This window comes from Thamnophis sirtalis, unplaced genomic scaffold (assembly GCF_051295495.1).
Source record: "Thamnophis sirtalis isolate CommonGarterSnake01/CBP01778 unplaced genomic scaffold, rThaSir2_p1.2 scaffold_11, whole genome shotgun sequence".
NCBI classification, from domain to species: Eukaryota; Metazoa; Chordata; class Lepidosauria; order Squamata; family Natricidae; genus Thamnophis; species Thamnophis sirtalis.
In genome coordinates this window covers 40,307,884-40,332,836 of record NW_028261391.1, presented here as the reverse complement: position 1 = coordinate 40,332,836, position 24,953 = coordinate 40,307,884, and the positions used below count along the sequence as shown (strand labels likewise).

The 24,953-nt window shown below is 37.3% G+C and overlaps 1 protein-coding gene and 1 pseudogene across 8 annotated transcripts in view; one reads left to right on the top strand and one right to left on the bottom strand.

The window, feature by feature from the left end:
* Nucleotides 1-24,953, bottom strand: part of DGKG (diacylglycerol kinase gamma) — a 159,362-nt gene that overhangs the window by 94,326 nt on the left and 40,083 nt on the right. Inside the window, exon 1 of one of the 7 annotated variants that reach the window (XM_014051779.2) lies at nt 11,231-11,250. The exons of 5 other annotated variants lie outside the window; for them this stretch is intronic. The gene's annotated coding sequence lies outside the window, so the exon portion shown is untranslated. Of the gene's footprint in view, nt 1-10,909; nt 11,050-11,230; nt 11,251-24,953 lie in introns of those variants that run through there. One more of the 7 variants, XM_014051778.2, reaches the window with a different exon arrangement.
* LOC148043619 (transient receptor potential cation channel subfamily M member 2-like) overlaps nt 20,601-24,953 on the top strand; it is a 55,323-nt pseudogene continuing 50,970 nt past the window's right edge. The window contains exons 1-3 of the transcript XR_015698090.1: nt 20,601-20,649; nt 21,430-21,526; nt 24,379-24,535. The product of XR_015698090.1 is annotated as a transient receptor potential cation channel subfamily M member 2-like (transcript). The remainder of the gene's footprint in view (nt 20,650-21,429; nt 21,527-24,378; nt 24,536-24,953) is intronic.

Below are 24,953 nucleotides of genomic sequence, written 5' to 3'. Positions count from 1 at the left end.
TCAGGATCAGCACCATCACAAACTAAGTTGAAGGAGACTTTATGTTTCATTCACTCATCTCCACTTTTGTGGCCATATTGGGAGGTGAAAAATAAAAGAAACACAAGAGATAGAATTTCTAGAATGGTCTTGATTTTGCAGGTCTGCTTAAGCTCTGTCTTCACAGAGACAGGGGTAAAACTAAGCCAGTTATGTGTTTGTCTACTATGACAAGCTAACCCCTTCTTGATCCAGGTAAATCCATGCGTTTTGGGTATGAAAATACAGCAGACCTCAGAAGCATGAATGAGCATACAGTATGTACTATATTATGTAACTGTAAGCCACCCAGAGTCATTTTGGGGCATATAAATGTAATAAATAAAAGTAATTTGCTGACTGCATTACAGACAAGTACTATTGTTGCTATTCTTTCTTTGGTTTCTTATCCTGAGTTGTAATAGGGATATAGTAATCCAGTGATAGGAGAACATGTCTGTAACTTCTTCAGAACTGCCATGATGTCTATACAATTTTTCTTGGTGGCCTCCAGTAAAATATTCATTTTTTCTTTGTAATTCTGTTGGCTTTTGCAAGCTTCCTTGTCCACCTCAGCATTCTAGACACAGTAGGAATCCAATTAGAAAGTTAATAAAGGGGAAAAAGTCACAATTTATATCTAGTAAATATTTTAAAAGTCAGCAGTTAAAAAGTTATAAAAGATAGTCCTAAAAACAATTATTTTTCAGTACATTTTATCATTAGCTATATATAATAAACAGGCTATGATAACAAAATAAAGATATCTGTCTGAATTCTTTTTCTACTTAAAACAAATCCATAAAGTAAAGCAATTTATTTCCTCCCCCTAGTCCTTTGGCAATTCAGTTTCAAACTCAGCATTTTTGTCTGATCCCTCTGCAATATCGCCTGTCCTAGTTTCTTGTGATTTCTCTCTTGAAGTCACCCTCTAATCTGTTTGTGAATCAGAGGAATACTAGAGATGTGCTAACTTTTTAGTTTCCATGGAAACCAAGTTTCTTTGGTCACCCCATCCCTGCCAGGATTCAGAGTGTGTTAAATGTTTAGTGACCATGCTTAAACCGGCATAACTAAACAGTTGAGCATTGTATCACTGTTACACATTGCTCAAAGAGGCAATGTAGAAACTAAAAGGCTGCTTGTTTAGATTGCAGGGTTCATGATATAAAGACCAATATTTTCTCTTACAGATGTTCTCCAATAAAATAGAACTTTGATTGTTCAGATCTTTGCAGAAAGAAAGCTTGATGATTTGGAGGAAGGGTGCAATGTCAGAGCCAAGGCTAAATGCATACTTCCACATTCATTTGGTAGGAATTTTCCTCATCTGTTCAGATATGTTCCACCTGAATTAGATTTTTCCTTCACTTCAGCAGGACCAGATATGTCCTTGTCATCTTGGCTTTCTATTCTTGGCTTTCACTAAGTATGAATCTTCTCTGCTAAGTCAGCTCTTCCAGATGAAACAATGGATTGCTTATGCCTGATTTTGACTAGAGATGTAAAAGAATTATTCATGGATCTTCTCCTGAGCGAATGAACACATTCTGCTCCCAGGAAACTTTACATCAAAATTGGTATCAGATATTCTTGCTTTTTCCTGGACTGAAATGCGTGCATGAAGATGCACAATCAATCAAAGTCAAAGTACCCTTAAAATATAAAACTGCTTTTGATGGTTGCATATATGTAGATATAATTATTTTAGAAGAATGTTTAGCCTGGTTTGGAATTTTAGCAATAGCAAAAGAACTTAGACTTATACACCACTTTACAGTGCTTTACAGCCCTCTCTGAGTGATTTACACCCTATTGCCCCCAACAATCTGAGTCCTCATTTTATCCATCTCAGAAGCATGGAAGGCTGAGTCAACCTTGAGCCTGGCGAGATTTGAACTACCAAATTGTAGGCAGCCGGCAGTCAGCAGAAGTAGCCTGCAGTACTGCACTCTAACCACTGTGCCACCAAGACTCATTTTTCCACAATAAGAGCACAACGCTGAGGAGAACTATGTTGATTGCAATGATTATTGGCCACCTGTTTTAACAAGGGAGACCTTGAACAATGGGAAAGGACTAGGAAGCAGGAAAACCTGGGGATCTGGTTAGCTGCTCTGTTTGGGGAACTGGGTAGATCTTTGTCAGTGTACCCAGAATGAGTTCTATTGCTAAGCAAAAGGGCCTTTAAGGAGGACAGCAGAGCCCCAAAGTTTGTTGTTAAGGAGATACAATGTTGAAGTCATCCACAAATAGATAATGGAAGGTTGTGATTTTTCTATGTTGTGAATAGGGCTTTCTTTGGCCTATACTATTTGGTGAGGATATTTGTTTTCTTTGGTTTGATGGGATCACAGGAAGCTCAATTTGGCTCAGAGTAGATTAGACAAAGAGAGCAGTTGGGTTTCACCTGGTCACATCTAAAAGTTGTGTGTGCGTGTGTACAGTCTCCATTTTGTTTTTGCTTATTCACCCTTACGGAACTGGAATGAATGTGAGCATTGTGCTCCCTTAATCTTCACATAAACAGTCTTGCTTTTTCCCACACAGAAATGCACAGAAATACAATAAAAGTCAAAATACTTTTAAAATAAGAAACTACTATTGATAGTTGCATATGTGCATATGTACAGATAGTCCTTGACTTATTGTAATTGGGACCAGAATTTCTGTTGCTAAGAAAGCTAGTTAAGCGAGTCTCATCCAGTTTTATGACCTTTTTTTTGCCATGGTTAAGAGAATCACTGCAGTTCTTAAGTGAATCATGTGGTCATTAAGTGAATCTGGCTTCCCACATAGACTTTGCTTGTCAGAAGCCAACTGAGACAGTTGCAAATGGTGATTATGTGAACTTAAAATGCCGCAACCATTGTAAATACATGCTGTGTGCCAAGAGCCTGGATTTGATCACATGACTATGAGGATGCTGTGACAATGGTGAGAGGACTGGTTGTAAGCCATTGTAATTTTGAACTACATACACTACTGTACAAACATTGCTAAAGGATTGTTTGTAAGTCAAGGACTACTGCAATTGCTTTAAAAGAGCATTTAGAATGGCTGAATTTACATTTAAAAGGACTTCCATGAAGGGTAATATCTGATAAAGAATGAAAACATGGCAAATTGCATGTTTTATGTTTATGTTAACAGTCCCAATATATAATTGGGAGAAGATATACAGTAGTGCCAATGTTAGGGGACATTACTGGAACATTTTCTTATAGATTTTTAAAAATCTATATAACCTGCCAACAGAAAATACTGCTCTATTAATGCCAGCAGTACAATTGAATTTTCTCGATCAGCTCATTAATAATTTTGACCTCAAATTGATGTCACTTTGGGCCCATTTTTCATCCTCCCCAGACTCAAGAGGCTTTCCTGAAGCCAGGGGAGGGCAAAAACTCCCCCCCCACATTGGAGTCATGCGTATGGGTCATGTGTGCATGTGCAGGTAGATGGGGTGCATTGCACTGTGGGTGTGGGGCGTGCTCAGATTTGCTATCACACACGCACGCACAATTTTGCCACGCATCTACAAAAAGGTTCACCATCACTGGTTTAGTATCATACTAAATGTCAAGGAATGCTATTTGTTCCTGATTCTTAAATCCGGATTCGGCACTCTTTGATGACTGGGACTCCATGTAAAATTGTTTGCCTGGCTAAAAGGCACACAAACGCTTTTGGGAGGAATTTGGTATTTTTCTTTATCTTTTCCCTCCCCCATCCCAAAAAAGCTGACATTATAGTTTTCCAGTGTTTCCTATTTCAAAATGCTAAACTTAGAATAACTTTATTGTCACTTGTATACTAATTGGCATATATTAAAATGAAATTTTGTTGCATACGAAAAACTGTTGCCGGGAAACTATGACACAAGTTTTTAGTAGCTGGGATCAGAAGTGATTCTGGAAAGTGCAAAAAAAAAAAAAAGGATTCAGTGCCACACACAGCTTAGGGCGTCAAGTTGCTCATCAGTATCTCGGCCACTGTTACCAGATATTCTTACTAGCTAGTCCTCTTCCCTTACATTTCTATGATTTGCTTGCTGGTCAAGTAACTATCCTATGAACAAGCCTGTTGTGGTACTAATAGTTTTCCTAATTACTACCATAAGAGCTGGATGTTAAAAGAGACATGAGTGAGGAGCCTAGGTCGCTATGAAATGGTTGCCTGCTCTCAATGCTCTGAGATCGCCGCCAATACTTTTTTCGCTGGGTGGTCCAATTGGACCCAAACTGTCCCGTAGAGACGGTGAACAGGAATACTACATTCTGCTGAAAACAGGGACATCGCAAAGTCCCTGATTGATGCAGGAGGTCTCTCAGCTGGCGTTAAAAGCTCAGCCCCCAGGCTGATGAAGTAGGGACAGTTCCAAAATGGAAGGAAATGGAAGAGAAAGTGTTTACAGCTGGTGAGGAATTTTTACCCATTTTAAAAGAGCCTGCCTATAAAAAAATGTAAAGCTAATTTAAATCTAAGAATAAAAGAAATAAGCAGTGGAATTACGCTTTGGATAGTTTTGGTCAGTGTGTTATCTTAATTTTTAAATGTTATTTTCATGGATTGAATTTATGCAAACCTTTTGAAATGAATGGATCAAGTTTTCTTCTTCTAAAATTTTTACTATTACTTTCTCAACCTACGGACTAAACTTCTCCTTATTCATCACTACATGTGTCTTTTACTCTTTCTTCTCTATTTCATGTAAGAATTTGACTTTAAAGCTTGGAATATTAAAAGATACAAAAAGAACAAAGAGAATTGCAACAATTGTAACAAAAAAGGGAGAGATAACTGCTACTCAAAGACTGGAAACTTGAGTATTGAAAACAAAATACTTTTACTTTCACTACTGATTATTCTGGTCTGGAACTTTAAAATCTCACAGTTTATTTATAGAAAGTGATAAGAAGTAAACCACCATTTGTTTATACAAATGTTCCTTTGAAATATATCCTTACCCAGAGATCTCATGGTGAACCTACTGTAGGTATAACCTTGTAAAAATCTTCTAAGACAGTGCAGCAGTGTTTTTACAGCTGGAAACAATGGGTAATTTCCAACAACAGAGAGAATCTGTCAGCTTGTAAGAGATAATATTTGCAATAAAGAAATTATCAAATATATTTGAGAAAATGTATTTGAAAAATTAGAGCACCTAACAGAAAAATATGATGAAAAGGATGGAAATGCTTATCAAATGGGAAAAATAGAGGGTAGACTCCCAAGCAATAAAGAGAAAAATGACTACAAAGAAATCAAATCTGCTGACATCTATGGTGATTGGTTTCTGTCTGGAAATGGAAAAAGTGGAATATGGAAAGGGGAACCAGATGGATGGGAATCCTACCCTAGATGGCTAGACACAGAAGAAGAAAAAATAAAAGAACTTATGGATTTAAAAGGAGAAATTTTATTAGTAACACCATCGATAACAACACTGACAATTACAGACAAGCTGATTAAGGAAAAAGAAGGGCATCAAAATTACATGAGAGAATGAATAAACAAGGAATTGCAAAGAAGAGTCCATACAAACTTGATTAAGGAGACGATTAGAGGACTGATGCCACAAATGGCAGAAGACATGAGACTGTTTCGCTAGTGGAAAGATACAGGCTGATAGATGAAAGTGTTTAACCTAAAACTAGTTGGACTTAGTGAAATTTAGTGACAATAGATATGGTTAAATAAATAATTGAAAATGATAATAATGTATACATATGTATTGGTATAACAAGTAGTAATTGGATATGAATATTGAATGGTACCTATGAAAGGAATATGAGAAATGGTTTGGTTACATATAAAGATTAATAAAAAAGAACTAAATTATGATAATGGATATAGTCAAATAAAGGAGAGATAATGATAACAATGTATATATAGGTATGGGTACAACATGGGGAAATTGGATGTAAATTGTAAACAGTGATTTGGAAAGGAAGATTAGAAACCTTTGTTACTAAATGTTATTGATGTTTAGCTAGAATAGGCATAAGGTATAGTGTTATTGGGATACTAGAAATAGCAAATGAGATGCTAGTATGTGGTTATGTCTTGAGTTTTGGTATGTTTTATGGTGAAGGACGTTTAACCAATTATAGTCAAACAAGAATGTGGGTAGGATGATGGTAATATGTACAAATATACTTGATTTAAAATACTAGAATTAATATGAATCATGGGTGACTGTGAAAGAAATGCACGAAAACTTTTTGTAACCAACTGATACACTTTCTACAGTATGTAAAGAAAGAGGATTTTTTGTGTTGTGTCTGTTTTGAAAACTAAAAATAAAAAAACGTTTAATTAAAAAAAAAGAGATATGAGTAATGCTGAAAAGAAGGGATACTGTAAGAGTTCTTCCCCTTACAAAAAAGTACCTTTGATAGATGCCTAAACATGCTGATCCGTGGTGTAAGCCCCATCTTCAATCCTTCTGTCTATACAGAGGGGAATCTAGGCCAGTGCCAAAAGTTACAATAGACTTGAATCCATGTCTGGATTCAGATAATTCTCTATGTCAAGGAAGTGTTCAGTTTTGAGTCTGGGCTTTTCCCTCTTAAGCAAATAGCCCAATACATTCTTGCTCAAAATATTCACAGCAATTCCAAGGTGATTTTATTTTAATTTTTTTAATGAATGCAGATGTTAATAACACCAATGTTTGAAGAAAAATATCTATTCGACAACTTCTAGTATTTATTCATTTGGCTATTATCACATGGCATATACACTGTTGTTCCCATTCACCTCCCCTCCCCAAATAATTGCTAATCTATCATCAGATCTGAGAGACACTTTTTAAAATATACATTCATCCTTACCTACTTGGATGAAAGTGGATAGCCAACACTTCTGGAGAAGGCAAGGCATGTGAAAGTGAGTAAAATCTCCATGCTTATGTTAAGACACAATCTATGTTTGGCAATAATGTTTTCCCTCTTAGTATTAAGTTATAATGTATTCCTCTCAATAAAATCTCACGGGTATTAAAAATGAGATAGCAATACATATATCAGCACATACTTTTTCCCTAAGGATTACCTGAACAGATAATCGCTACTGAATCTATTGGAGAGCCTCTGTCTGTATTACTAAATGATCTAGAATTATTTACTTCAGTTTCTTGTAAATGGAGATTCCTTTTGCACTTGCATATTTCTGTTCCCCTTGGTCAGGAGTTTAATCATGCCAATGTCTTGGAATACAGGGCGAGATAGATTTCACTCCACTAATTGGTGCCTAAAATATTCCTTCATATGGCATATGAAACTTTAAAACAATAGAAAGGGACTTTCAATAATACAAAGAATCATAGTTTGTCATCACCACAGGAAATGTGCCTTGTTGAATTGGTGCCTGCAGCAACCTGGTCAACACCAGTTGGTTTGTAGCCCAGCATAAAACAGGCAAAGGGCAATCTCCTTTGGGGAATTCCTATGAAAAGTGCATTTGCCCTCTAGGTTCCTGCTATTCCATATATTTGCTACAGGAAAATCTCTACAAAGACTCCCCAACATAATATAAATGGATAAAATAGATATATAGTTACCTCTCAGGTTTCACATGGAGCTGCTCTGAGTAACATATGTTGATCTATATATATTTTAGATAGATTTAAGCTCTTCCAAAATAAAAAAAATGATGTGATTATTTTATTTCAACTCTTTGTTATTTTATTAGGCTAAAAGAAAGAAGGATGGATGGCAGAAGTCCTTTGTGTGCAACCCTTGTGTGTTATGGTATTAAGCCCAACTTTTCTAGCAAACCCTTTGGTTTGCTAGAAACTGGATAGTTAGCTGGGGGAAGGAAGATGCTGGTTCTTGAATCTTTCCTGAATGACGTTTCCTGAAACTTTTGTTAGAATTTGAAATGTCAGTTAAGATCTTTACATTGATACCATTTGCTTTTTCTAAAAGAAAGAGATATGCATGTTTTGTGAGGCACTGGGCTGTTTTCATATATAATTAATGCAACAACTGAAAATTCTCTTCAATTTTCCAAGCTTTTAGCTGCTGGCAATGGACTACTATAATAACAACTGTCCTTATTCCAAACCGATCATAGCATATCACTCCATAGCACTGGGATTCATGCTGCATTGGTATTTATAATCCTTTCTAAGTTATTGTAAAGAAACATAGACATGCTAGAAAGAAAATGTACTGTTCATAAGACCCAATAAAGACCTTGCACTTTCATTCACCTGCTATCCTTGATTAAAAACGATCAGGCAGTGCTCTGATTATGTAACAATTATTCACATTTCTATTTACAAACATTTGCAGAGTGGTAGACGATGATTTGAGAGGCTAGGTTCACTGGGTGACCCTGAGCCATCTGCTACTTCTGAACCTAACTCCAATAATGTGAGCATTAAAGGGGGTGACATCATGTACATAGTCTTCTGTTCATGAAGAAAGGCAATGTGTATGTTAATAACAATTCTTTAAAAATCAAACTCCTATCTTGCCTTTAAAAATTAATGTAACTAAAAGATGTCCTATTGATGGGCTTTTGATTTCTTTCATTAATTAAGGAGAAAAATCCAGTTTGACTACCAAGCCAAATATTGAGACTGAAAATTAAATAGCCAAACTAAAATAACAATAATAAAGCTTTTGACAACAAGAGACTCAAAATACCAATATGAGTTGCAAAATGTATTATCTTTTTTCACTCAAATATCTTGACTAAAATGGAACTTAATCTTAGATTAGCACTTAGCACTACAATGTTAGTGATTAAAATCCTGTTTTGTTGCCCCAAACAATTATAAGCCTTTTTCTTAGTGGTTTAATCTGTAGTTGCTTAATCTATAAGAAACTACAAATAAGGTACTGGATGGAAATCATTATTTTGTTTCATCATTTGGGAAGCCCTTCTGCATTTAAGTGTACTGTAAGATTTCATTTATACACACACACATGGTACTATTTTCATGGTTATCATTGGTACACACAAGCAAAGTGTATAAAACAGGCTTCCCCATGTTTTGTTCCATAAAGTCTCTTAAAAACTTGAGAATGGAAATATTACTAGGATAGACAGCATTGCATAGTGATTGTGTTTCAAGTTAAAAAAAACATTTCTCTGTTCAAAAGTAATTACAGACTTAAAAACAAATGATTATGTTTACATGGAATTCCAACTGTCTTCAATGGAGCATGGTGAAAGGTAAACTGGAAGAGGACTAGCACCTAACCTCCTTTATAAAGTCACTTCATGGTATATTTTGCATAATAATGCTATTTTCCAAGATCTCATTTTAGTTGGTATTATTTATTAAGATCTTAGGACTAGAATCCTACATATACTCACTTAGCTGCAAATCCCACTGAATTCAATGGAACTAACTCCTGAGTAGATGTAGATGAGTATAATATGGTAGCTTGCCATCTCTTTTATACAGAAAAGGTAAATTTGGCTTATCTTCATTTTTGAGACAGAAAGTGTTAAACATTCACATTACTTTTATATCAATTCTTGATGCAAAGTAACACATAAACATACCAAACAGCTATGCTGACTTGATCTGTGTCATGGTTAGCATAGACTTAATACAGCATGTTGAAGAAAACAATATTGAAAAACCGTTCAAGTCCTGAATTTAAATTATTGGCCTATGTTTGCTTCTCAGCTCTTCAGGAATGCCATGGCTCACCTATCTATTAGATGTTTTGATAAAGTGCAAAGGCTACAAACCCCCTTTGCTTGCTGTCAGACTAGACACTGCTGGACTAAATAGATTGAATCAGCTAAGTTTAATAAGGTAATAGGTATGAATTCATTTCTTTCAGCAAAATCTATCTGTACTTGTCCAGGAATCTGTGCTTTTATCTTCATGTTGAAATCTAAATCTCTAATTGTAATAATCTGGGATTAATGAAGCTGATTCTTAGGAAAACACCAGACTAATCAAGATCATATATTGTTATAAAACATGGCTCCCATAACCATGAATAAACTAAATAAATCACAACACTAAACCTAAACCAAACAATCCACGTTGTAATTCAGACTATTGTATGGCTTCATGTGAATTAAGAAATCACAGGCACACTTCGGATTGAAAGGCACATTTATCATGCAGGATCTGAAAATAAACTGAGGTACAGTTTAAGTCATGTCCTGGGGGCAGAATAAAGCAACACTGTACCTACATGCTGAATTTAGTCTGGATCCGCTCCGTTTGATAGAACAGTGCGTTATGTAAGTTGCCCTTTAAGGGATGTTTCACATTTCCATTTAAACGCACACCTGATGTATTTGGAAGACTATCAACTTGCATAATTCCCTCCACCTTGTTCACCTGCTCTACATTTTTGTGCCGCACATCTCGCTAACACTAACAAAGCAGAGTTAGATTTAGGTTCTCCGATTCCTAGAGAGGCGGATTCTTTTTTGCAACCTAATCCACAGACTACCTCTAACAAAAGCCTCACTTAGCCTCACGTGCGTGACGTTCATAAACGAAGTCAGATATGATTTTCTTCTGACTTGGAATACGGTACTTCTTACCGTTGCAAAACCAGCGGCGAGGGGGAAAAAAACTTTAGCCCCTGGAGCGAGCAGGTGGAACCTCGGGATCTAGCAGGTCAGTGAACAACGTTTTCCCATTAAAAACAAAACAAAACAAACCCAGCCACGCGTAGATTGCTGCCTCGCTAAACTGGAACACTCGACGGGGGTCTATTTTTGTTTCTCTCTCCCCCCTCCCTTCCACAACATCTTTCCAGCGCTTCTTTCCGTCCTGGAAGACTCCGACGCGGGGCAACATGCATTTATCTTAATAGCATCAGGTGTCTTTCCCACATTGCACTGGAAAGAACCCAAGGACTATTAAACTTAAATTGCAGTTAAATGAAAGACGAACCTCCCAAAGATCCTGCGGCAGCCTTTCAGCTACATCCTTCTTTCAGGTCCACCGCAGACCAACTCCCCACAAGAAGCCAGCATCCGGAGCCGCTCCGTTTGTCCGCAATGTGAGCGCCAATGAAATAAGCAGGCAGTTTCGAGCCCAAGCACACAGACACAAAAAAACACACGTGCAGCTCCATTGGCAATTCGCATTTGTGCGGGGAGGCTTTCGCTACTAGTCAAGTTGCCAGGCGCTGGCTTCCTCCCTCCCTCCCCCCTCCCTTCCTTGTATTGGGGAGGGAGACCTACCAGCCCAGGGGACGGACCCAAGACTCACCTCAGGAGTTTTAGCTTTAGTTAGTCATCCAGGCGGCGTAGCCGGCGAGCTTCGCCTGGGGGGAAAGTGGGGGGGGGGGGCTCGGCAAAAGCCAGCAGGGCAAAGAGACAGGCAGTGCTTTATGGAGCCTCCTCCCTCCCTCAAGACTTAGCTCGTCTCCGCTGGCAGCGGCTGTCTCCTCAGCCCGAGCGCTTTCCCACTCGGCCTGACAGCTCAGTCTGACCGCTGTTAAGGTGGCTCTCACAACCCCCAGCTGCAGAATTTTCCTCCCGCCTAAAGATAGGCGGAAATCCAACTGTACCTGGGTTCTTCTGCTTATGCTACCTCTATCTTGGAAGATAAACGAGGAGATGGCTGGAGAGTAAGGGAAACAATCGGTGTTTTTTTAACTCCCCCCCTCCAATTTTTGTGACTACACCGTATGCTGAGAATTGGTCTGTTTACCCTGTGCAAGAGTCCTATTTAGACACCCACGCCAATCCCTTGTACTGAGGGAAGGATTTATTCCAGCTGAAAGAAACCAAAGTTCTGGCTCAGCCTGGTGTTATCCTTACCTCCAGCACTTCCTTAAATTCATCACACAAAAGTGAATTGCCTTCCCAGTTTCCAGTCAATTCACATCCAATTGTTACTCGATTTCAGTCTGGACCTGTAAACCTGAAGTGGCTGAAACCTCAGGCTGACATTTCAAGATCAAATGGTCGTCAAGGATTCAGTCCAAAACTAAACTCCCACAATGTTAGTCTTTAATGAATTAAGGTATGATTTCTCAATCTTAATACATCAAAATATAGGGGATACCTCTGTTTGGATTTTAAAAAATGAAATGGGTTTAAGTTTTTGCTAAATATTCTGATATTCTACTGAAAAATTATGGAAACGATGTTTTCTTGAATTATTTTTTAACAACAAAAATGTTGATAGTGTTACCTTCTTTGCAAAAAGTAATGCATTTCAAACTGGGTCAAAATTGGTTTTAAAACACCTCTAAGTGTTCTCTAAGATGCTATAGTGTTTTGAAGCTTTTGCTCTCCAAGTGAGCTCCCAATATCCATATAATTTGTACACATTCTGGTGAGGGAGAGTTAATTTGTTTTTTGCTTAATACCTGGCATCTTGGAAAGAGCTTGCAAACCATGCGTCTTTGTGATATGTAAAAATAGACTTAGATGCAAGGAAGTATTAACATGAACAGCTTCCCATAGTTGAAATATTATGGTGTCAAGAAGAGCCCAAGTGTAGTGCCCATGATTATCTTCATTTTTTTTGAATGAATAAATGGGGGGAATATCTGGCTTTTCCTCCAGGTACTCCCAGTGGATTCCCTGATCCTAGGCCAGAAAGAGCAAACTGTTCCTTTTAAATAGGTCTCAATGAAAAACCTAAAAAGGCCAATTTGAGATTCAATATGCTGCTATTGACCAAGTAATCTGTCTCTTCTCAATTCTAATCTGGATTTGAAGAAATTGGAAAATATGAATTAGTATTTGATGTTTGGCTTGCTTTCTGTGTGTCCACAGATTCTTAACATGTCACATGGCTGTATGACCTTTGCTAAGAGTCTTTTTACTTTCTAGGAATAGACCACTTCCTATTAGAATTAGGACATATGGTTGTATGAAATTATTGCCTTTTATACCCTTATTTAACAGTGAATTATTTACTGTATTGAAGATCAGATCATTTTAAGGCACATGGATTACACACGTGCTCTACATTTTCCTTTAGAGCTTTTATCCAAAGAAATCTTATTTAAAATTGGAAAGATTTGCATATAAGCAAATGATGTTATGGGAAAGCAGTTTCTCTGTCAGAGAAACTCAAAAGAGTTAAAATAGAAACATGCAATTTTGTGTACTTTTTATTATGTTAAAAATGAAGACTTGCTAATTAATCAGACATATCATTAGCAGATCAGTTAATCCAAACTATTAGTCTTAAGGATTCTCTACAGAAAACATCTGATAATGTGAATTAACCTTTTTCATACGTGGTACAAATTGTACTGTTATGAAAATCTTGCTGCTTGAGCAGATGTGCTGCAATAAAAATAGGTGAAAAGTTGCATGACTCTACCCAACAATAGCCATTTCCAAGGAATCTTCTATAATTACACCCAATTTAAAGGGAAATTACACAGAGTGGGTGATTATGATGACTTTGCTCCCCTCTCCTGCCTGATCAACTGGATATAAAGAGCATTTGGAAATAAGATTAGATCCTCCATCACTACTTTATAGTTAACCATGATTTATAGGCATTCCTGTTAAAGGCATATTTTTCCCAAAGGCTATTTGTCCTTTATGTTACTGTGGTGCCTAAAATATTTGTTCTAGAAGTAGAACTTGAGGTTCTCCAGATAGTTTTCACTAGAGTTCCACAAATCCCCCACATACATACATACATACATACATGGGAAAGCATCTAATTTTAGAGAACACTAAATGGCAATAGTGTTGCTTGGCATTATGAGACTAAAAGGAGATATGAAGCATGAGCATTCTCATTATTTGAGTTATATCTTTTGTAAGAATACTGTATATGATTGCAGAGCATCAGGAGGGGAAAATGGAGAGACAGAGCAACCTGATAAATATTTTCATGTGTCCTCAGTGCTGGGCAGATTCTTGCTCAAATCTGTAAAAATGAATTTTATATTGCTGAGAGAAGAAAAGCAGTTCTCAAAACAACTTTGTTTATTTTGACTCTGGCTTTGTTTTAGCATGGTATGTGAATCTAATAATTATGGTATGTAAACCCGTTTAGTTAGATACTGTGGATTACTTAATAAACTAAGGTTAAAATTAATTTTGCAAGTGTGATGTACAAAACCAGACATTATCTAGTCCCTTCAGAGATAGGATTTAAGAGAAAATCAAAATGCCCATACAAGAATCTCTTCTTTATTAATCTAAGATGCCTCCAATATGATATCTAACTTTTCAACTATGACTGTGTTTTGACTCTGGATGAGGAGATTCTGGCATAGTAGGACAGCCCACAAGGGTGTTGTAAGAGTCCTCTAGTCAAAGGTTGCCCCTTTTGCTCTTATCCCTTCTGTCAAGTTTCTTTAGAAAAACAAAGGAAGGCTCTGATCATTTTCCTCCATGGCAAAGGTCGCATTTTCCTAAGGAACAAAACAACCACTGCAAACAAAATATGCCAAAATAGATTTTAAAAAATCTCCCCTCTTTTTTCCATGACGTGCAGACGTTAATGTTGAAAGGCAATGCTATTTCAGGCATGTTGCATTATTTATATTTAATCATATTGCACTGCAGTCATTTTAGAAATATATGCCTGTACTTTTTCTCATATGTACACTTCAAAAGCGGGGAAGTAAAAATTACAGCTGAGCACCATGCTGACTGGAGAACATGGGAGATATACTCCAAAACAGCTAAAGACAGCACACTGAGGCTGTGAACCAATGGGAAGTTGATGATTTAGTTAACCTAATATACAGTTGAATACTAAATTGCCACAGATGTTGGGGATTGTAGCTGCAATCTGCTGGGCTCCCAGCTGTTCCATTTTATTGGAAGACAGAGTTATGTACTCTACTTATCTTCTACGTCTGCTGTAGTAGAGGACACATTGCCAGATTCTCTATATGAACTATATGGGGATAAGCAGCATCTTGCCCTTTGTCCCAGATGACAGAACATCTTGGGTTGGCCCTGCTTGCATAGGCCACAGTACTTCTTCGTCACCCTTGTGGCCAACTTTTTTTCATTGGTGTTGTTGCTAGCATGGATCAAGTCAGAATATTGATGCAATATTTCCTATAAGCACCATGGCGATCTGATGTCTTGCTGGCTTTCATTGGCTAGCAAGGCAGCTTTTGTGAGGGGGAACCACCACTGTGATGTTGGATTCAAGCCAGCGTAATCTCTCTGGAACAAGGGAGGAATAATTCAGAACATCCACATGGCTTTGAACAGCTGGTGGTCTTGAGTATACTGCAGAAACTGCCATTTTCACAATTAGTTTATGAGTGGAGTGGCTGAGAGTTGGGACTACATCAAGTTCACACTCATAAAGCCACTTTTATGGACATTAAGCTTGACCATGTCTCTTATAACTTAATCACATTGGGGGATTTTTTAATTATTATTTTTTTTGCATATTTGCAAGATTAAGATCTTCAAACTAGGAAGAACAATGGTGTAAATTTGATTGTAATATATGTGGAGCAGAAGTCCTTAGTGGAAACTTTTCAATATTTCAGCTATGATTTTGAACAGAACAAGTTAAATATTTGATAAAATTGACAGAACAATGAAGTTGTAAAACAAGAATGATCTGCAACAGATGTCTATGAAATTAATTTGAAGGGGAATATGATGGGCAACTCATTCCTTAAAGTAGATAAAAATATATTAAATCAGGAAAGTGATCTGTTTTCTACTTTGAGTCTGCTGTAATTTTTAAGTCATAGAAATATTTAAAAACTGTATGCCATATCCTATAATAAAGACTCTTCAGAGCTAGTGTCCTTCAGATGCACAAGATTGCAACTCTCAGGATTCTTGGGCAAAAGGGCATCACATTTGGACACTTCCAGATTTGGGAAGGTTGTAACCTTTAGTGGTAGAATCCTTTCCATGGCCACAATGTAGTATATGTTTTTCTGATGCTAAATAGAGCTGAATATGTGGCTTTATTCCTAGATCCCCAACATGATGCTCACTAACACATCCCTTGAGGCCTGCCAGAATCCATGTCCCTCACTTTATTTTTTAAATAATCTTTTAATCACAAAAAATAAAGCAGCTAATTGAAGCACCAGTCTGAACCATTACAGGTTGTCTCAAATTACAACCATAATTGAGCCCAAAATTTTTGTGGCTAAGCAAGACAATTGTTAAGTGAACTTTGCCCCATTTTACAACCTTTTTTTTGCCACAGTTGTTTAACGAATCATGGTAGTTTTTAAGTTGTTATGTGAATTCACAGTTGTTAAGTACATATGACTTCCCCCATTGACTTTGCTTGTCAAAACGGCTCAAAACGTGATCACGTGGTCATGTGACACTGCAACCATCATAAATACATGCTATTTCCCAAGGGTTCAAATTTTGAGGTGACCATAGGATGCTGCAATGGCCTTGCTACAATCTGCTCAGAGTTATCTGAACCATGAGTGGCAAATTTGATAAATAAAATGGTCATAAATCATTAGTCACCTTTTATTGCTGTTATAACTTTAAATGGTCACTAAACAAAAAGCTGGTAATTTGAGAATTACCTGTATTATTATTTCTCAGGAGGAATGATTGAGAACAATAACTTTATTGGAAATGTAGTTACAGGTCCAAAGAAAAGACATAAGTTTGTTTAACTATAAAAAGTGCCCTTGGAGTCTGGGTGTATGGTGGTTTTCCATCATAATATATTGGTGAGTAGTCATGTCTAGTGTGGTAGGCATTTTGTGAGAGTGCCCATAATATCCTCTAAAAATTCCATGTGTGTCAGTTCATCCCCAAAGATCAGCCCCACTGGCTCTATGTGGGCTGAATAGTCGCCTGCAATTTCCCTTCATTCTTGAACTATATATAAACCAATTACATTACTACTGGTATTTCAATTTAGGGAGACAAAAAATCCATTAGAGTAGCCTGCTTCCATGACAACAATATTCTGCAATTGGTCTTCAATTTATGCCATGGTGAATAAATCTCCACAATTAAAAACTCTTGATCAGTTTTAACTATCTCAGGGAAATTTCCATGTATTACAAAGACTTTTGCTGCTTTATCCTTCTATATAAAGCCTTGACACAATGCCCATCTGAAGTAGATTGATAAATGTCTTTACTAAGTACTGTATTACAAAGTTGATCATCTCTTGTTAAGCACACATGTGTCTATCGCGTGACTTTACACAAGGAAGTTTTGCAGATGACTCATCTTTTGGCACAATGGCCAATACCACAAACCCCAATGGAACTAAAGATAGCAGCTGCCACAGTTAAATACTTTGTTATTTATTTATTTTAAAAAATGTTTCCCTTCACACATTCAGGATATATGATTATTTTATTCTACACTTCATCTTCAACCTGCTCTGTGGTCTGAAGCCTCTTCTCCATGATGGGTGGATCAGAGGTGGCTTGCTCCTGGTTCGGCCCAGATTGGGTGAACTAGTAGTGGCAGCTGCGGAAGGCTCTGCCCACCCGCCCAGATGCTTCTGTGCAGAAGCGTCACACGCATGCACAAGCAAACCAGTAGTAAAGAAAATGGAAAGCCATCACTGAGGTGGATGACATGTTTCTTCATCTAGATCCCAACACCGTGCAAGCAGATTGATGTGCTTACCTGTAATGTTTGAGATAGTTTGTAATACATCATGGAAAATATTGATGGTACTCCAAATTAAAAAACTTCCAGGCATCTATATATTCAGTAAATTCTCAATCTACTGCAATGGTTTTTAATGCCTTTCAGTCTGTTCACACCAGCGTATATATCATCCAAATAACTTTATTCAATCAAATGGTTGGCCTTACTAAGCAAAATGCATTACAAACATCTGAATTTGTGCTTCCCAAATCACATTAAAAAGCAACTAATTAATAAGGCCAAAAGCCAATTAAAAGCTCAGAGTTTGAAGTGATCCTTACCTTTTGGCCCATTATCTCACCTAACTGTAAAGGCACTTGAAACTTTCGGTTCACCCAGTAGATCATCTTGTTTAAATTCATCATATCGCCATTAAAAAGCCTCAATGAATCCTGGAAAACTATATGCACATTGGATCTAGTCTCCATACTTATTGCAATATATGTTGCCTTGATGGCTAATCATCAACTTCTCTCATTTTATATTAAAATCCTGAACAAAAATATATGCATACCGAGAAATAGCCCACACAGCCAATAAATTAAGAAACACAGCTTGCTAGGAATTTCCTACCCTGGCTCCATTGAGCACATGGCCCTTTCAAAACTTTCCATCCTACCACACAGAACAGTGTTTTGAAGGTTGGAGGAGAGAGCAAGGGCGCTTTGTGAAGGCATATATTTCTGACATGGTTGCACCCCCTCTAGCAATTCATTTTGTAGTTCTGTCAAAAAGAGAAAAGAAAATCATGTTTAGTCAAAGAAAAGTATTATTTTTCATCAACCCAGGCTACATACTTTCCAGTGCCCACTGGGTATTCATTGGCGTTTTTGGTCACGATTTTTAGGCAGGGTGGCAAAGATCTGAAAGTACTAATGTTCCTGAAATAATTGCCTGAGTAGGATTCCCTGCTGAGGATTTAATGGCCACTTCAGCTACACCTACTATATAGCTTGGCTTCATGCTCACTGCCTAAAAGCTTCTTATGAATGTACAAGAAATAAATAGCAGGCTTTGACTGGCAGGTCGCAACTTGCAAACAAGCCTTTTCTCTTAGCTTTTTCCCTGCTACTACTCTTTAGAACGCTGGGGGCAGGATGCCAGGGTGGAAACTGTTTTGCTGGCTTTGATTAGGATCTCTGAAACTACATTATATTTTTAGATCTTGTTATTGTCCTATATACTCTATAATGGCAATAAGGTAGGCACTGAAGCAGAGGTGGTATTCAGCAGGGTCTGACCAGTTCTGGAGAACAAGAAGCAGAAATTTTGAGTAGTTCGAAGAACCGGTAAATACCACCGCTGACTGGCCGCACCCCCTTCTATTCTCTGCCACCCGAGTCTCAGCTGATCGGGAGGAATTGGGTTTTTGCAGTATCCTTCCCCTGCCACGCCCACCAAGCCACACCCACAGAAATGGTAGTAAAAAAATTTGAATCCCACCACTGCACTCAACCATCAAATGGAAAGAGAAAAATGTAAGTTTGGATTCTTCTAGTACCACTGCTGGGCAAATGTGAAGAAACTGGACCCTCTAATAAAAAGTTACCCTCACTAAAGCTTAAACTCACTCAGGGAATTTATGGCTTATGTCCAGACATTTGTCTATTTTCTAACTTTTAAAAAGAAAACATATATTTAAACACATCTGTCTAAATACCGTAAATTCCCCACAAAGAAAACAGAAAATTACAAATGTTTGATTTTTATTTTTTAAAAATGATCTCCTATATTTTAAATCCTCCTCCTATGATGATCGCACCATCCTCTTTATCTCCTTTATCTTTTATGTACCTCTTTGGAGATTAAAAATGGGGAGGAGGGAAAGTGTAGCCCTTGGAGGGGAAACAATTATTTAGATCTGCTGTATTCTATAGCTTCCAATGAAACTTGATTTTAGCATCTCTTAATCTTGGGAGTCTGGTCCAAAAATATATAATTATAAATCTTTTTTTTTTAAACCAAACCGAATTAGAGCTGGCCTGTTTGGGTAAGAAACTGCCTACATATTGAAATATATACATTTTTTAATTATTGAAAACCCCTCAGTCCAGAAAAGTCAAATGGATCATTGCAAATTGAAAGATTAAAGAGTACAGAAATGAGGTCATATCAGAAAAGCTGAGATGGAGACAAATCATGCATAAAGACAAGCCAATGTGCTAATTTGGGAGGCTTGTTAATACAAATATTGTAGTACAATTCTGTAACTAGATTTCCATATTAAGTGAGGAAGCTGAATTTAATGTTTGTTTGTTTAAAAGTCTCCTTACCAGATAAGACTATAAGGACCAGAAAAATGCAAGATACATTAGTAGCCAAGGATTATTATTATTTTTTTTACCAGGACAATACCAAAAAAAGTCTGCAACATAAGCAGAAGCTATTTCTAGTATCACCTGGTCATTGGTGTAATGATATACCACTGATACAGAGAGTCGCTGGATGCTATTATAAATCGCCAGAGCAAATAGCCTCTCTGTCTCTTGTGATAACTCATCTCTCTTCAACAGTCCTAGCAGGCAGTTACAGAAACATTGTTTTTCAAAGATCTTATCCCAAATCATTTAGGTTGGTATAAATTATACTCAACTATTTGAAACTTGAAAGTAGATTTGTAGGCAAAAGTATTGAGAGATAAGATTATATCTGTGTCCCAATTAATATTTTCCATATTAATAACCATTAATAACTATATTATTTTGGACTAACTGAAGTTTCCAACTAGTTTTCAAACATAGTCCATTTTTCTATACAGGAAAACAATCCTATATATATATATATATATTTAAAGTAAGTAACAAACAAATGGTGTAAATACATCATGGAAATCTAAGCATTTACCCAGTGGAATTTATATCAAAGTTAAAATGCACAGAACTGAGTTCTTTAGATGGATCCCATGATGATTTCTTATTATTTTAGTAACACATTTTAATATACTCTTATAAAACCCAATTCATACTTTATTAATTATTTTGAAAGAAACTTGTTGATTATTGAATAGACAGATTTCTTTTATGGCGATGGTGGTACCGCAACTCTCAGAATTCTCAGATAGCATGTCCAACACAGGTAATCCAGCACCCCATTGGAGGACAACATGCACTTGCTTCCAGTTTCTTTTTGCATGGTCGGCTTCTGAAAGTATTCTTAAATGGAACTTCTCTGCAGAAAAATCATCCTGATTCCTGGGTTGAAAGACATGCTGCCCTGTGGCAGTGAAGTTATTGCTGGTTTTGTGACCTAAAGGCAGGGATGGGTTCCAGCCAGTTCTAACCTCTTCTATAGATGAGGTTCCACAAATCTACAGTGCTGTTTAGAACCGGTTCCAGCTCCCTCCCCCCACTCATCCACACATCATCAAGATGAAGAGCAAGAGAAGGAATTCTGGGAGCTGAAGTCCACAAGTCTTAAAGCTGTCAAGTTTGAACACCCCTGGGTTTTTTTTTCTAAAGGGTTAGGGGTGCAAAGGTCTTGTAACTTGACAGCTTTAAGACTTGCATGCTTCAAATGCCAGAGTTCCTGAGCCAACATTTTGGTTGCTAAGCACCAAGCTACTCCCGCCCAGTCACATGGCTGGCAAGCCACTTCCACCCAGTCACATGGCCGGCAAGGCATTCCCACCCAGTCAAATGGCCGGCAAGCCAATCCCACAAAGCAGGCCACACCTACAGAAGAGGTTCTAAAAATTTTTGAAACCCACCACTACCTAAAGGGCACTGCTCCTTGGAACTTCCTTAAAACTGATTGACCTGTTTGTCATCCTCAATAAACTTTGGGACAGAGATTGGACTCTAGCAGGGAAAGAACTGCTTTTTCCTCCTAGGTTTTATTAGATTTTATTTCTTATAGGACATCTTAGGGAGATGATGAAAGAGAAGGGACTAGAGTTTGGTCTAGGAACAAACATCAAAGAAGATATTGGTAGAAGGAGCTATGGTGGGATGTTGTATTTTGGCTTTATTTTCCAGTTGCAATGTATAATCAAGAAAGTCTGTAACAGAAATCATGGACCTTGAACACAAAGGTCCAGGTTTTTTAAGGATAAGCCAACTCCTGATAACCTATGTATTATCCAATATTTTATCTTAGATGAAAGCATTGACCTGTCATGTGTTGGCAGAGAGGTGTCTGTTGAAAGGTTGACTCAGCCTTCTATCCTTCTGAGGAGCCAGATTGTCGGGGGCAATATGTTGACTCTGTAAACTGCTTAGAGAGGGCTGTAAAGCACTGCAAAGCAGTATATAAGTCTAAGTGCTATTGCTATTTTTGAAAATCCCCTGTGATGTTTTAAATATTATTGGTGGAATTCCACAACAGGTACTTTCTTCCTGGTGTTGGGTTCGAAAATCTCTATAATCCAATTGAATAGAATGGTATTTGTTTTAGGACAATTATCATACAAACTATATTAATAATTTATCTTAATGTACAGATTCATAATGTTTAGAAAACTATACTATCTCCTGAACTACTCTTTACTTCAGTGATCAAATCTCCTGCTATCTGTTCCTGTTCAGAGGAATTATCACATATCACAGTATTGAAATGCTTGAAAATGGTTATGTCTTTTTGCAAAATTGGGAAGTTTGAATATGGGAAGTGTTTAAAATCTCTGTTCAATTTTAAAAGTGCTCCATACTGAATGCATCCTTGAAGTATAAGTGATAGAGACCAACACAATAATGAAGTTATAGTACTTATATAGCTTAATCCAAACTCAAGTGCTGCAGGCTGCATATGGTTACCAAGACATTTTATGCAGCCCACATCTCATTCCCACACAGAGAAAGATCAGAAGTAGGACATCTGATTGCTAATACCTCCTTTGCTGAAAAGAAGGTGCATTATGGAGGATTTTTAAATCTGAAGCCTTGGGTGAGACAAGCCAAGGGGCACGTTGATGGCTAGCAATTCTTCCTTGCTCTGCATTTAGAGTGAATTGTACCGGCAAAGGAAAGCTTTACTAATCCTGCACCAAGGTGCCATTATTAGTCAGGGTCAGTCTGCCAACTCACCATCAGGACATGGAACCAAACTTTATACCCTAAAGTTATAACCAGAAGCCATGGCAGTGGTAAGAGAGTAGCTTCTAGTTGGATATCAAGTTGCGATGGCCTTATTCTCTTGTCATCCCAGAGCAGCTCATAGAGATGGAAGGTTCCACATAATAGGACAGTAGTGGGATTTGTGAGCCCGGTGCATGACTACTTCTGATTGAATAAGGGCAGAGAGGCAATTGTTGGGCCCTCTCTTCTGGAAACTGAACTGAAACTAATGAACTAGCCACAGAAGTCTAGGAGTTTCTAAGATCATTCTTGAATAAAAGCTAATAAGCCCTCATGAAAGAATTCTAGCAACTGCTGAATATAAAATGCAAATTCTATTTATAATAATCAATGTTCACATTTCTTGCATCATTTTCTCCCACCCACTCTGCATAGAGAGCTAGAAACAGTTTTCATTTGGGCGGGAGAATTCCATCTGTTCCTTGTTTTGATAACGGCCTGATGTAAAATCAGGATGTTTACTTTCTGTGAATCAATTTTCACAGCATCTTTGCTGCTCCTAGCTGTTCTCCATCTAAGAATTATCTACCACATGCCCTATTCCAATGTTATTGAAAACCTACAAGTATTGCAATTCAGCTTTAACCAAAACTGCTTACAGCATTCTGTTACACACATATAGATACACAAACCTTCACATCTTACTAAATACAAGCAGGTTCTATCAGAATTAATTCTCTGGAGGTCTCAATTTATATTAGCACCACAATGCAGAAAAATACAGAGGTTGCCTCATTGCATAATTTACTATTAATTAGATGGCAACAGCACTGAAAAATTACAAAAGTAGACACTTAAAGGCAGACAGTCCTACAAAGCAGTCTTTCTGACATAATTCACAAGACTTTAGAGATTTTTGTTTTAATGCATGAAAAGGCCAGTGTTGCAGCTTTCATGCTGGGGAACAAATCCTCATGTAAGAGGATTAAGAACTTCAGTATGACATCTCTCATCGTTATTCAATTCACTATTATTCTAAAACAGCCTTTATTGTCCTCCCCCTCTTTTTTCCTGCCTTGAATATAACCTTATTTCCTGAGATTCTGATATAGTGTTCTGGCTTTATTTTTTATGACTCTCCAATATAAACTTCTGCTTGTTTTTGTCCATTTGTATTTTTGCAGTTGTTAATATTGGTCAATAGTATAAAATTGTTTATAAAAATCACTTAAGAGTTGTAGCTCTTGTTTCCAACCTGCAGTGTAATCTGCAATGTCATGTTATTTTATGTGAATGGAAAAGAAAATAATAACCAGCTGTAAAAAATTATAATTGCAGGCTAGCTATCATCATACTTGTGGGAACATGAAGTATTAGGTAGGCTGCTGTTGAAAGCATAATATGGGTCAAAGAGAGTAGTTCTTCAAATAAGAACATAAGAGGCCTGTTGGATCAGCCCATTCTGGTCACTTAATGGCCAATCGGATGCATTCAGAAAGGTTGTAGATATGGGCAGGAAAGTAACAGTCCTTCATTACTGATGTCCCATTATAGCTGTAATTCAGCTATACCGTTTTTGAATCCAGAGGTAATAAGTGACCATTAATTTAGTAGCCACTGATGACCTTAATCTTCCATGAGTTGTGCATTTCCTTTCCAAAGATCTCTACATTGGTGACTGTCACCCTATCTTATGGCTGATGTGTTAATAGCCATAGTTTTAATTGGTCCTCCTGTTTTAATCAGCCACTACAAAGAATGTCCTATCCTTTTCCCATGTGTCATTGCCCAGGACTCAGGTGCTAATTCTGAATTTGAAGAAGCTGCTACAGCAGAATTTGTGGAATGTCAGCCTCAGGAGAAACAAAGGCAAGAATCATCAGAATTGGAGCAGTCAAGATGATGATAACATAAGGCCTCCCATCCCTCACATCTGGCAACCCAAGCAGGTATGTTGTATGAGGCTCTTTGCCAAACAAGGGATTAAATATTTTTATTAAAGATAGCTGGCTGCAGCTTGATCTATGATCAAGGCAGCCTCAGCTGGAATTGTCTAATCTCTGTTTCTTGTGTGATGTTTGTGTGGATTTTGCTCATGAAATTCGGGCTGGCTAGCAACCATGACATCGCTTATGGAACTGATTGTTTTTCTGCATATTCCTGTAAAAAGCAAACATCACTTAAGTTTCTTTTTTTTCCAGAGACTTTGTTTTGGTTTGCAATCCTTGCCTGCTGTTACCTCTTTAACCTTGAGAAAACTGCTGTTTTCTATGGCAACTGTGTAACTGAAACCAGAAGAAAGAACAGTGATGTTTATTTTAATTTTTAAATAATGCTTGCTACTATAATAGGATTTTAAAATTTAAC